Source organism: Crocodylus porosus, unplaced genomic scaffold, assembly GCF_001723895.1.
Source record: "Crocodylus porosus isolate Cpor-Errol unplaced genomic scaffold, CroPor_comp1, whole genome shotgun sequence".
Classification (NCBI taxonomy): Eukaryota; Metazoa; Chordata; order Crocodylia; family Crocodylidae; genus Crocodylus; species Crocodylus porosus.
Window position 1 is genome coordinate 103,470,071 of NW_017728906.1, and position 13,905 is coordinate 103,483,975.

The following is a 13,905-nucleotide window of genomic DNA, read 5'->3' on the forward strand; positions in this document are numbered from 1 at the left end:
TCCATAGTGCTAGCCAGCATAGCACTGCTGAGCCTATAAGGATGCTGCAGGTTTTTCTTCCCAAGGTGGAGATCCTTGCATTTTTCAGTGTTAAACACCATCAGGTTCTTATTGGTCCCCAGGCCTGGGGATGAGTAAAAAATCTGTGCTCTACCAAGCTGGGCAGCACACATGGTTTTATAGTCTCACTGCATGAGGCATCTTAGAATTGGGCTGCCACAGCCCAATCCTGAGATCCCTGTGTGCTGGGACCTATAAAACCACATGCACTGCCCAACTGCACAACACACAAGGTTTCTGAAGCTTCCAGCTCATGGGGACTCTGGGATCAGGCTGTTGCAGCCTGAATCTAGTTCCCCATACACTAGGACTTCTATAAACCTCAGTTGGAGTTCTGATAATCAGCTGATCATTGGCTGGGGTTCAGGACCTAACTTGGGCTAGTTTCATATCTCAGCTCTGTCCCTGTCCCCTACTTACAATCAACTGATTGTTGGAACCCAGGTTTCAACTTGTTGGTGCAGGGAGAGCCCTGGATCATGGATCTGGCCCCTGACTCCCTGGCAAGTAAGGTGAAATAAGGAACTAATCCTCGATCCCATTGCTCCTTAAACTGAATGTCTATTAGAAGCCCTAGTCTCACTGCCTAATACACTACAGAATAGAATGCAGGTACTGCTGATACATTGAGATATATAAAAAACTATAAAGAATGAAAGAGAATGATAAAGTAATCAGGCGATGATAAAGTATATGCCTGTATATTAAGGGAAAGAGGAAGAATACTTTTATGTGGCTTAACATTTTAATTTTGGCTTTTGTGAAAGCAATTGTGAAACAATGTCAGGTTTATACTATTATTTTTAATCTTTCCCAATAGAGTTCTTTTGTATTTTGATATATTTAGGAATATTCAACAAAAATCTTTGCTGCCTTAAAGCTTTGCAGTCTAGACCTCCCTCTAAAAAATGAGATGAAGGATGAAAAAAAAAAATCATAAAACAAGTAAAATACATTCTTCTCTGCCATTAGTAAAAGACCCTTGCACTAAGAAATTTCTGCAGTTAGTAGTAAAAGTCCGGGATTACAGACTCTATCATAATCCCATTTTATTATTAGAGTAGCTATGAGCCCAAAATATTTTTGAAGAAATATAGGCAGAACTATATCCCCTTAAAGTTATATCTATAAAGGGGATAATCAATTTCAGGCAATGTTCAATTCCCTGGAGGTCTTCTATACTAAACAATACCAAACCATATCAAAAAGGCTTAGCAAAGCTTGAAAACATAACTCAAATTCTGTCATTTCTTAAATTTTAAAAGCACCAGGACTATGTTTGGTACTGTGAATCATTTTCATTTACAAGAATACATGTTTAGCCACACATAAAGCTTTTATGAACAAGAGATAAACTACAGGTCTCATGTAAGTCATTGCCCAAATTTCCATTCACTTGATTAGACATAGGTTGTTTTTTTTCCAATTTCACTAGAGATCACTGGCACTGATCAGAAAAATTCTGATGGAGCTCAATTGTGTCATAATATGTGGCTGTTGCAACACATTCTCCTGATTTCTCCTGAATTAATTTAGGAAAATAACCAGAAAAAAATCCCAAAACTTTAAAAAGTTTTATTTTGCTTTCTTCTTTTAATACCCACCCCCTCTCAGTAGTTCACTTTGAAATGAGCAGGCAAGGTTCTTTGAGTAGATGTGATATCTTTTATTAAACCAACTGAGTAATTGGGGGAAAAAGTTCTTAGCAAGTTTTTGGGCGCAACTGCCTTTCTTCAGGTGCTGTTGAGACTAACTTCTTTTTTCTTCATGTTGTGAAGTTTCTGTTCCAAATAGAAAAATTTGATATCTTTCTGTTTGGAATGGAAACTTCACAACATGAAGAAAAAAGAAGCTAACCCCAACAGTGCCTGAAGAAAGGCGATTGCACCTGAGAGCTTGCTAAGAACATGTTTCCAACTACTCAGTTGGTCTAAAAGATATCACATCTATTTAAAATACCTTGCCTGCCTATGTCCTCAGACTTTGGCTATAACCAAAAACCCAGCAACTCTGAAATGACATTTTCTTTCAATTTTTTTCACATTTTGAATTATAAAAAGTTTAAATCAAAGCAAAGTACTGTATTTTCTCATATATAACATGCCTCCAGGTAAAACACAAACCTTGTTTTGGAAGAGTAAATGTAGGGAAAAATGATTTTTTTTTCTGTCATGGCTAACTCTGGACATAGAAAAAGTCCTCTTGGAAAAATAGAAAGTCCAGGAAGTGTTGCAGCATGGGGTTGCCAGTTGCTGCACCGAGGCATCTCCTGGGATGCCATACTTCATGGACATTTTACATTTCCGGGAGGATTTTGTCACACAAAGTTAGGCTCCAGAGCCTTGCATGGGCAGTAGCAAAACTGTTGGTTCTTTACTGAAAGTAGTTTCTGTACCCCTATAAATACAGTGTTGGTTCCACATGACACGCCTCATCAAAACACTACCAGCAGTTCACTTGCTGCTTCAGGCACAAGCTACAGTGCTCAACTGACATAGGACTCAGCGATCTTGGCTGACAGCTGCATGGCATTCACAGTGTCTTCAGGCTTGCTTCTTTTCCAGTGAAGAAAATTGCTTCCCTGCTTAAAATATGCATACAATTCTGGGGGGCTGATGTTGGGAGGAAATGCAACACCCTGATAGCCCCCGTCCCCCCTCAAGTAAGAATTGTTCTGGCATTTTCTTTTGTGGCTTGGGGAATTAGCAATACATTATTGACATATCCATCTCTAAGAAAGCTAATGGAATACTTTGGCTTTTTTTCCTCCTCTCTGAACATTCATAACAGAACCGGATTTTCTCTCATTTATTTATTAGACACATGTTTAGGTTTTATCTTATACATCACAAGGAAACCGCCTTATTATATTCTGATATTCATAATCCAAGCACCTTTCCTTACTTGTACCAAACAAAAAGCAAAGTAATGTCTCTGTTGCTGAACTAGATGACATAATTCACCAGAAAAGGATTTGAAAAAGGCTTATAATCTCTAATGGACAAGAAGCAGTTTAGCAAGAGAAGAAATGAGAATGACAGAAAGACTCTATACCCCGTACATAAACTACTGCTGCCCTCCTCAAGGAGAGAGATATGCAGCCGGAGATAGGAGTTCAGCAGGGACTCCATTAGAGGAATCACCTGCACATAGGTGACCTAGACCGGCCCCCTATACAAGCCATACTCTGCAAAAGCTCTTTCTTTGTCTGGGCCACATATGGCTTTTAAAAATAATAGGGTACTGTATGCCTGACTGAAATGGTATACAGTTACAATTTTATATTAATAGATTAAGATTGTCCTGCAGCACTCTCAGACACAGCATTTGAACAAACATGGTCCTTATTATGAAAGGTGTATTGGTTCCTTTAATTGCCTCTTGTTCACAGCCCTGAAAAGACTGTCCTCTGTTAGTTAAGCAGTGTCTCAGGAGGTGCAGCAGATTAAACAATCTGTAATTACCACAGAGGCCATGCTAGTTTGAAGTCAGGCAGCAGATAGTGCAGGGTGGTACCTTAGAGACTAGCTGGTTCAGAAAGCCATGAATTTTCACAGACAATAACATACTTTGTCAGATGCTGTGAACGGCCTCCAGACAGGCTGTTGCCTACAAAAAGGCATGCCTCTCTCAATCAGTCTCTAAGATGCCATCCTGCCCTGCCTTCTGCCATAATTACCATAGTGACTGATCTCATGTTTGATTGGAGTGGCATAGGGCTACCACATCCTGTATTTGTATATGGGGTTAGTTTAGATCACAGCTGTCCAAATGACAAGCTGCATGTGGCCCCCCCAAGGTGTTACCTTGCTGCCCCAGGGCTCCCAGACTGGTTGCCATTCCCTCTCTTGGCTTTCCTGTGGCTGCCATTCAGGGCTCCTCCTCCAGCATCTACTTTCTGCCCGGCCTCCTGAGGCAAGCTGGAATGTTATAACCAGGGATCCTAGTTTTCTCTGATAACCCCCCAAAAAATTTTTGGTTTAATAAAAGAAACCCAGAATCTACATTTTTCCATGATTGAAATGAACACCGCTAATATATATACTGTCTGTCCTTTGCAAGTGAAGATAACCAAATCCAAGGGCGGGGTGTGGGTGGGGGGAGAGGGGAGGAAAAAAAGAGAGAAAGGAAGCAGGAAAGAAAAAGGGAGGGAGAAAAGAGAAAGGAAAAAAGTGAGGAAAAAAGAAAAAAGAAGAGAGAGGAAAGAGAGAGGAGGGGGGTGGAGGCTAGGCTGTGTGGACATGCAGATAATTTATAAGCCCAATCTGTGCCCTGAACAGTCTGTTGCAGCAGAGGCAGAAGTGTGACAAGGACTGGACACAAGATGTCCTCGTTATCCTGGCCATGTGCTTCCTCACTGCCTCTGCCATGCACCACTGCTCGAAGGCCAGTGCTCCGCTCTGGACCAATGACCTCCAGGACGGATGGTCATGAGCAATTTGTTCCCATGACTCCAGGTTGATTCCAAAACTCTTTAGGGACATCTTTAGGGTGCCCTTGTACTGTTTCTTTGGTGTGCCATGAAAGTGTACTCCATTTGACAGTTCATCATAGAAAATTTTCTTCAGCAAGCAAGCGTCAGGCATTCTTGAAAGGTGGCTGCCCACCTTAGCTGCACCAGTTTCAGTATGGTGTAGATACGGGGGAAAGCAAATCTTCTGAATACTTCAGTGTCTGGAATCTTGTCTTGCCACTTGATCTTTAGTATCCTTCACAGGCAGCACAGGTGGAAGTGGTTTAGTTTCTTGGCATGAGGCTGGTAGACAGTCCAGGTTTTGCAGGCATAAACCTTCAGTTTCGTTGACACTCAGAGGCCTCTGCCTCTGACATTCTGACTGGCTTACAGTCTGGCAAAGGCCACACTGGGTTTTGCCAGCCTCACATGGACTTCGTCATCGATGCGGACATCATGGGAGAGTGTGCTATCTAGATAGGCAAACTTGTTGACCACTGCCAATTGTTGGCCTTTAACTGAGATGTACGATTCCTGAGGTGTTGTGCCAGGCACAGGTTGAAACATCACTACGGTCTTCTTTGTGATGATAGTGAATCTGAAGTTGTCCCAGGGTGATGAGAATAGGTCCATGGACTGTTGCACATCAGCCTGTGCGTAACACACAGTCGTCAAAGAGGAAGTCCCGAAGGGTGGCTCTCTGGACTTGGAACTCACTCGGAGCCTGCACAGGGTGAAGATTTATCTATCTACGTATTAGTGAGGTTTCATTTTAATCACAGAAAAAATATGGATTTTGGGTTACTTTTTTTAAAACCAAAAATTGGGGATTTTTTTGTTTTAATCAGAGAAAACCAGGATCCCTGGTTATGACTTCTAGGGCCCTGGGGATCTGTATGGAGGAGGTCTGGGACTCTGTATAGTGCAGTGAGGGGGGTGGGGGCATGTTATGTGGTGCAGCACAGTGGAGAGGCCCATGTTCCACAACCAGGAAGGCACTCACAAATTGGATAGCCCTGGGCCAGATGGCTCGTGAGGTCCCTCCAAGCCTCTGATTCTGTTACTCTAAAGTAATTCCATGCACAGGGTGTAATAAGGTCCTTTCACTGATTATTTCATTACCCCTGCCAAAATTCTGGTGAGAAGACAGAAATTCTGCCTCACCACTTTCTCATGCCACATCCTAGCGTATATAAAATATACCATTGACAGTAAAAATATATGCAGACTTCTCACTTAAAATTCACTGTTAGTATTCATGCAAATAAAATGTATTCAGTTGAATGTTCAGAGTAAAAAAAATTCTAAAACACTACTAACAGGACCAAAGTAAACTGAAGTTTCCAATTTGAACTTGAGTCAATATTTGCTCCCTGCTTCTCCCCCTTACCCCCATTTGGCAGTAGTAAACCAGCTTTGACCTACCATTTATTTAAAACCCTGCACATGTGAATACCAGCAATGGCCAAAAGAACAATAACCACTATAAAACGTGTGAGCGGTCTTCTCCTAGTTCAGAAGTGCTAAATGTCAAATACTTACTTCTCTGCTGTTACTGACAAAGCCTTACAATAGAAAATGTCTGCAGTTAATAAGCAGATATCATCACATTTCATTATCTAAGGAAACTACTACTCCAAAATCCTCTTCTCTGAATCTAGGCTGAATTATATCACCTTACTAATCCATCATTTCAGTCACTGTACAACACTTTGAAGGGCTGTTATTCTAACTCATTATCAATAAAGTTTAGCAAAAGTTGAAAATGTAATTTGTTCAAATTTGTGGTGCTATGAGTCATTCTCATTGAGAAGAAATTACATTTTTATGTTTACTTTGAAAATATCTCCTAAAAACAGAACTCCTTAAAGGTGTATCTATCCATATTTGTTATCATCTAAAATGACAAAGCCAAAATTCTGCTTCATAATAGTGAACATTATTTTGTAAAGTTTTTGTTCCAAGATCTCATAGCAACTAGGCTTTCATTTATGTATTACTATGACTGGTAAATGTTGAACACTTACTGATATTTATTATTTCTATAGTGGCGGCATCTACATACCCTAGCCTATCTAATCCCAGGTCCCAATCTCTATTGTACTTGCTTCTAAATATATATGCAATAAGAAAGTCAGCCTCTGATCCAAAGCACTTACAATCTAAATATAGATGAAAGGGGTATAATAAATCACCAGCAACACTTCTATCAAACACCTACTTGCTAAATTATCTTTGAAATTTTGCTGTCCAAAAACTGGTCTGTCTAATGGGATCCCAACACAAAGGGGCCTGGGTCACTGGCTCATGTCAGACTAAAGGTTGACATTTCTATGATAGTCACATAAATGACTACTCTAAAGACCAGGAGTCAGAAATTTGCTCTCAAACCTGGAATTTGTGCATCAGTTGAGTCACTGAACCAACCCCAGGAGAGAAATTTTGTTAACGTTAAATAAACCCTTTAAATGTTGCTTTCATTTAGATGCAATAACTCATAATTAAGCATTTCATTTCAGACCTCAAAAACTGTAGTAAATTTTAATGACTGTATTATAGTTGCACTACTTTGTAGTCTCTTTCTTCAGCTCCCTTATTTTTTCTTTTGTTTGGTTGCCATACCCACCAGCCTCTCATTCTTAAAGAGCTATTAAGACGTATAATATAAAAATCATACATCTGAACATTTTATTATTCACCTCCTCATCACCGCTTTTTCTGTTTTAGCATGGCAAATTACTTAAAATACCAGTAGAACTGTCACGGGAAGTTTACAATCTAATTATTATTCATCTGTACCTTCAAAGAAGTGCGCAGATACATTCTAGACAACATCATCACTGAGAAATGTCCAATCAAAATTAGTCACCTATTACTAATGAGTGTAAGCCAATGATGAGATTCAATCTATCATGAATATGAAAACATGATGATCCACAGATGAATATTCATTAAAAATATCTACCATATGATAATCAATGACATTTCAAATTAAAGTTACTAATGAATCTATAGCAGAGAGCACAACAAATATCTCTGCTTCTATGATCTGAAATAAATATAAATACAAAAAAGTTAATGTTAATTTTGATAAACATTTTCAAACAAAATTCTATTGTCCAATGAACCACACATTTCAAATGAGCATTCCAAATTTGTTTACACATATTGATCCAAGAATACTATTTTTCCTTATTACTGTAAGAAATTAAGTTTTTTTGTCAAACCAAATTAAAATTAATACTTCTTGAACGAGCCAGGGATAGCATTTGAATGAAAATATCCATGCTTAAAAAATACTCCATGCCAGAAAGAACATGAAGTTTCATTTTTCTATGTTTTGGGCACAGATATAAACTGAAGACAATATTAGCAGTCTTTTCTTGTTTGTAAACCACAAAAATAATCTGTGTAAGGTATACTTTAATGTTTCCAGGACTTAAATCAGAACAAAATTTAAAGCAGGAAAGCACTCGCATAAAAATGTCCATGCTCCAACATTTTTCATGTATTGGCTACACACAAAACCTTTCAATTCCTGTTGATGTCAAAGATCATTTGAAAATTAATAAGAGACAGTGAAAGATAGATAACAGACATCATCATGTTTTGCAAGTCATATAGCAAAATCTGACTCCCTGTGCAGTGTGGCATCATTTTGCCTTACGTTGAGTATTGTCACATTCCTCAGGTAATGCATTAACACTAATGCAATGTTTGTGGAGCAAAGTAATAGTGAGCATAAATAGAGCAGGAAATTGCCCTAGTAAAAAACAAAAAAGAACCCATTAAAGGTATTTCCATGATGGTTGGAAAAAAAGAGAGCATTTGTCTAGGTGGCAGAGCATACACCACCCCCCTATTGGATTATGCCTACATTGCACTGGTTTAGACATGTAACAATAAGTCCTGGCACTAGGGATGCACCAATACAGATTTTTTTGGGCCAATACCCATGGCCGATTTTTAAGGAACCAAATTGTCCAATACTGATACACTTCCAATATGCAGCTGGGCAGCTTGGAGACCAGTGTCAGGCTGGTAAGTCTGTTGTGGGGAAAGAGGCAGGGGGAAGAAAGGGGCATGGGAGGAAAAGATCAAGGCCCCAGCAGCAAGGGAGGAAGTAGGGCAGGGGCAGGCACTGCGCAGCTGGGGTGGGGTGCAGGATGAAGCCGTGAGTGGCTCATTTGGGGGGGTGCAGGCGCAGGGTGGCTCCTGCCACTGCATGCATCCCAGGAGGGCACGGGTTGTGCCCCTGGATCTGCATGTGGGGTGAATACAGGCTACCACTGTTGGCTGGGGCTGGGGTGGCACTGAGCTCTGGGAAGTGGGCTATGGGGGCACTGCAGCCACCCCAAAATTTGCTGTAACCCATGTCACAGCACCATCACTACCTGCCCCAAGCACAGCCCGGCCCAGCCCCTGCCAAGAACAGCTTGGCACAGCCCTGGCCCCAGCTCACAATGGCAGCCTGCCCAGCGCTCAGATCTGGGAGCACACACCCCCATACCCTCCTGGGGTGTTTGCAGTGGTGGGAGCTGCCCCCCCACAACACCCCCCCAGGCAAGCCACTTGCAGCTCCCTCCTGCACCCCACCCCACCCCAGCTGAGCAATGACTGCCCCAGCCCCACTCCCATCCTCACTGCAGGAACCTTGATCTGCCCTTCTCCACACCTCTTCCCTCCTCTTATCCATCCCCCCATGACAGACTTACCAGCCAGATGATGATCTCCAAGCTGCTGGGCTGTGCTCCTGGCTGCATGCATGCTGCGGCTATGCACATCCACAGGGCATTTATCAACCAAATTATCAGCCACATCAGGCAAAAAAAAAAAAGCCAATTGCCAATACTGTCAATTTTCCTTATATTGGTGCTGATCCGATATGGGACCAATGTATTGGTGCACCTCTATCCGGCACCCTTACCAACACCATCCCATAGGGTGCTGTGGATGGATGAAGAAGAAGAGGAAGACCTAGGGCAAGCTGGACCACCAGCATCAAAGACTGGATGGGGTTAAAACTGACTGATTATACAAGTATTGTAAAAGACTGGGAAGAATGGAGGAAAGTTATTGCTCCCTCAAAGGGAGGCCCCGGGACTGAGTTGACTTGACTTGTCACGGACAAGTTGGGAACAGATGCACATTTCTCTCATTTTCTACATTGATTCTGCCTTTACAGATCCATGACATACCAATACTGAATGGCACTACAATCAGAGCACATTTTATTATTCACTAAGATGAACTATGAGGGGTTTGCCACATATTGGGCCTTTCATGCTCATGGGGAATAGAGAGTTTTGCCCTTCAGTAGGAAAGATTCAGCAGGGTAACTTTCCAATTATTTTGTTTCTAAGAGTTAGCAATGGTGGGCCTAAATGGCTCAGCTAATTGCTAATGGGACATAGGACCTTTCTATTTAGATCTTCAGTTTGAATCTAGCTCAGCATTGTTAGGGAATGAATGTTATTAAATCCAAAGATTTTCTAAGTTAAATTAGTTGGTAATCTCAATACATTGCTTAATAGGCAATGTTTCTATATAATCAAGCACTCATCACACATGACACTCACTTGGTGGTTGCAGCACCAGGATTTTGAATGGGCAATGGATCATGAACTACCTTCCAATAAAGTAGACAGCTTGTCATCACAGTCAGCTTCCAGATTCACTGAGCTACTTAAAATCTACAGACAGATTCTGTTACATATTGAATAAAAGAGTGACAGTGAATGCTTTGTGAGTAGTCCCCTCGATTTCAGTACTCACTGAAACTGTTTAAAAGACCTGTATTATAGCCAAGGGGAGTCTTCTGGTTGACTTCAGTAGGCTTCAGATCAAGCCTTTAGAAAAGAAAAAGGAACCTGTGAATCAGGTAATAGACCTGGATACCTAGGATTCTGTTCCCAGCTCTGTCACATACCATTAGAGATGTGCGATATAATAAAGGTGTCTCTCTATATATGTGGGGAGAGGCAATAGTAGAGCTGAATGAAAATGGCACTTTCCCAAATAAGTTTTTCTGAAAGAAAAATATACCACTATGTTCAATTTTGTCATTTAATATTCTCTTTGTTCATCTAAAACAAAAACAAAAAATAGCTCCAATTGAATGAAAAATATTCCCCTGCAGCTCCCCCCCGCCAAACTACATTTGATTCACAGTATTAGGAAGCTGTTTATGATTTTGTATTTTTGTTTTCCTCTCCCCCACTATGTCATCATTCAAAAGGAAGAAAAAAAGTAACAAGAGAAAAATGAGGGGGACCTAATACAACCAAATTCATTGCATCAGTTTAAATCAATGAACTAAGGCAAGTTCTTGTATTCTGAAGTTTAGTTTTAACAGAAATGTTTCAAATCTTACATGATATAAGAAGTTTTAAAAGTTTCTATTACAATGATTATTGTTTGAAAAGCGAATTTTGATCGGAAAATTGCGGACAAATAGTTTCAACCTACCCTGTTAGATATTTAGTTAATATAAAGAGCTCCATCTACTGGCAATAAGAATATGTGGCATTGTTCATAAGTTACTACAGTAAAGTTGCCATTGTTTGTAGTGCAAATGACTGCAAGTCCAGTACACAACAAATTCTGCAAAAGCTTAATTATGCTTATAACAAGTGTTTAGTTTAGACTCCATTCTTCTTTTAACATTTCTTCATTCTTGTTGTTTGCTTGCCAATTCCTATGCTGTTTAGTGATGCCTGCAACTACCTGAATGTCTCAAGACTATATAAATATTCACATTCCATCTTTCATTAGGATAGCTCCAACACAACATGACATACCAAGCAAAAATTAGTGGGCTTGGACTAAAAGATGTTCCAAGCAGATGGGATTGCATAAAGGTTGTTGTGCATAATGGAGGCAAAAGATCCAGTTATGAGAAAATGTGCAGGTGGCTCAAGAGAAAACTGATTACATTAGATACAAAGAAGTAAACTTCTGAAGGCTTATTTTGATGCTGCCTTATAACCTGCCTAGTCTCTTTTATGTAAAGCTGGTTTCAATTCTGAAACTGCCCACAAAATTACCTGAGAACCATTACAGTGGGAAAGAGAGACAGATGAGGTTCTTTGGGTAAATCTGACATCTGTTATTAGACCAGCTAAAATAGTTGGAAAAAATCTTCTTTGCAAGCTTTTGGGTACAAACACCCCTCTTCAGGCAGATGCTCCCTCTGCCTGAAAAATGGAGTTTGTACCCACAAACTTGCAAAGAAGATTTCCAACTATTGTAGTTGGTCTAATAACAGATGTCAGATTTACCCAAAGAACCTCGTCTGCCTGTGTCTTTAGAACAACACAGCTTCAGCCAACACCCCAGACAGTGATGCATGAACTTAATGCAACATGACATGGGAAGGTATATATATATAAAGCAGTTTTATCTGAAGCTAGATATTTTCTGCCGTTATTAATATGGGTGATAAATCCACAATTATGGCACCTGCAAAAATGTAATAACATACTTAAACAAATAAACAAATGGCTGGCTGCTGCTGTTGGTCTGCCCTTTTATTTCTCCCCATATATCATTGCTCCTAGATTTAGAAGAAATTAATACTTTTTATGTGGCAATTTTTTTTTTATCTAGTATGCACCTTTCTTTCATAAAGCTGCTGGAATTGAGAAAGGGTCCCCCCACTCCATACACCAACCCTAAGCTTTCACTATTAAAACTAGAAACCTGAGATTCTGGTAAATTTCACAGGATTTATTTTTTTATCAGAGGTACTTAGATTAACTGGTCATGTCTTGTTTTATTGGTTCTCAGTGGCTTGATTTAGATGACAGACTGAAGAAAATATAGACAGACAATAAAGACAGCAAGCACTGAGCTTCAGATGCACCATAAATATAATTATCCTAACACAATGACAAAGTGTTCTGCTAAAATATTTTAGGAGTCAGATGGAAATTGACAGAGTAAGGGTATTATGACTGAACTAAGAACTGTATTACCATAGAAAAATTGTGGCAGTTTCTTTATAAGAAATATGAAGATATTTAGGAAACAACTTTGGAATTATTTAGCAGTGCAACTACTAGCTTTTTCTTTTTAAAATTGCTGAAATGGAGATCATAAAAATGCCTAATATCTGTGATGACAATACTGTCTTGGAACCAGTTCTTATGTCAGAAATTTCTCGATAATAAGGTTAGCTCAGGGCCAAGTTTGCTTATATATACACATTCCAGATAAAACCCCTTACCTTAATTTTGCCTTCTTAGGCATTTTTTAGACATATTTCTACAACTATCCCTGTATGGAACCTTAGCAGTCTTTTGAGGTTAGTACTTAAAATCAAAATGTTCTGATGTCAACAAACATTGTCAATTACCCAAAAAATACCAAATTACACATTGCCAAAATTACAAACACTTTTAAAATATTGTGCATTAGTGTTTCATGTACAAGTATTTGATAAATTCTATCAAAGGTGCACTCTATTCCCCTGGAAAAACAGCTGTTTTTAAAGATAATTTTCTTATTTTTTGATAACAACATAGCTCCTTTTCTCTTTAGATACCTTAAAACTCTCTATTAAATACTAATCTTAGTGATTTGTTGTAATTTCTTTTCAGAAATCGGTCTGGTTCCTTTTTTGTCCTCTCTGTATTTCCCTCTTACGAATCACTATCGCAGAAAGGTCTTCACCTTCAAACTTCGTAAGACTCCTGAACATCCAAGAGGAAGCTCAATTTTAAATCAAGATAACTTCCATTTAAATTAAAACGATAAGTTGACAAAAGGCAAAACCTTCTTTCCTAGCAAAAATTGATTATTTTTATATGAAAGCCAAGACAAATGTTCTTAGAAAGCTCTGAACTAATAAATTACACTGATAGCATTTAGATTATTTTATGGGGCATATATTTCTAATTCATTAGAAACTGATTTTTTCAAACTAAGAAAACTCTTTTACTTGTTAGTAATAAACTAAACCATTGAAACAAACACACAAGATTTTTTTTTCCTATTGACTAGAAATTAAGTTAGCATAATCTTGTAATCTGCAGGATATCAAAGTGCTTTATAGTTTTTGAACATCTTGGGCATGTCCAGACAAGCCCGCACATGCCTCTTGCAGCGTCTCAAACCCCTTTGAGACGCTGCAAGAGGCACATGCGGGAACAGGAAAAGGTTCCCTGCACTGCAAGTTTGCAGCACAGAGGCAAAATTAGACCCCTGGATATCTGGGGTAAAAAAAAAAAAAGGAGCAAAAAAAAGTGGGGCAGGAATGTGCCCTGAGGCAACTGGAGGCTGGATCCTCCACAGAGTTGCTCTGGCTGCCAGAGCATCTCTGTGGGTGGCCCTCACTCTGGTGCTGAAGCACATTGCCTGCCCATGCAGGACAGGCAGTGTGCCAGCAGCAG

The 13,905-nt window shown here is 39.7% G+C and overlaps 1 protein-coding gene and 1 long non-coding RNA gene across 2 annotated transcripts in view; one reads left to right on the forward strand and one right to left on the reverse strand.

The window, feature by feature from the left end:
- The window catches only part of ITGBL1 (integrin subunit beta like 1), a 290,113-nt gene that overhangs the window by 82,508 nt on the left and 193,700 nt on the right, over positions 1-13,905 (reverse strand). The gene's annotated exons all lie outside the window — the stretch shown is intronic.
- Positions 4,023-13,905, forward strand: part of LOC109306360 — a 21,548-nt gene continuing 11,665 nt past the window's right edge. Inside the window, exon 1 of the long non-coding RNA XR_002099960.1 lies at positions 4,023-4,106. This is a non-coding gene — a long non-coding RNA (uncharacterized LOC109306360). The remainder of the gene's footprint in view (positions 4,107-13,905) is intronic.